Source organism: Alligator sinensis, unplaced genomic scaffold (assembly GCF_000455745.1).
Source record: "Alligator sinensis unplaced genomic scaffold, ASM45574v1 scaffold853_1, whole genome shotgun sequence".
Lineage (NCBI taxonomy): Eukaryota > Metazoa > Chordata > Crocodylia > Alligatoridae > Alligator > Alligator sinensis.
In genome coordinates, this window is record NW_005842005.1 from 2485982 (window position 1) to 2486500 (window position 519).

The following is a 519-nucleotide window of genomic DNA, read 5'->3' on the forward strand; positions in this document are numbered from 1 at the left end:
TGAGCCCACGAGAGCCCGAGCAAGCAAGGGCTGTACCATTGAGGGCCCGTGAGCCCTGGCACGCAGCCGCCCTTGGGTGGCACGCGGTGAAGGGGCTCATCCTTGTCCGGGGGAGACCGGGCGGGCAGTGTGAGAGGGGGGATCCTGGGAAGAAGAGGGGCTCTCTCCTCTCCCCCCCTCTCCTCTCTCTCCTCTGCCAGCCGCTGTAGAGGATGCGACCGGCTTTCTCGGGTCTCGCCTTGCAAGCCCCAAGCCCAGAGCAGGGAGCGGGGGTGTCTGCTCGTCCCATCTCGCTGGCCACCGGCTCCGGGTTTCGTGCAAGCCGGGGCCGGCCCCGCCCGCCCCCCTCCCTGCAAGCGGGCCGCGCTCGGCGAGGATGCCCGGGCTCCGCAATCAAGGCGCTTAATTGCAGCGGGGGCATTTATTTACCGCGCCTCCTCCCCAGCTCGCTTTCCTTATCCGTTCATTCATTCATTTATTTATTTATTTATTTGCTCCCCAACCCCGCATTCGGATTCG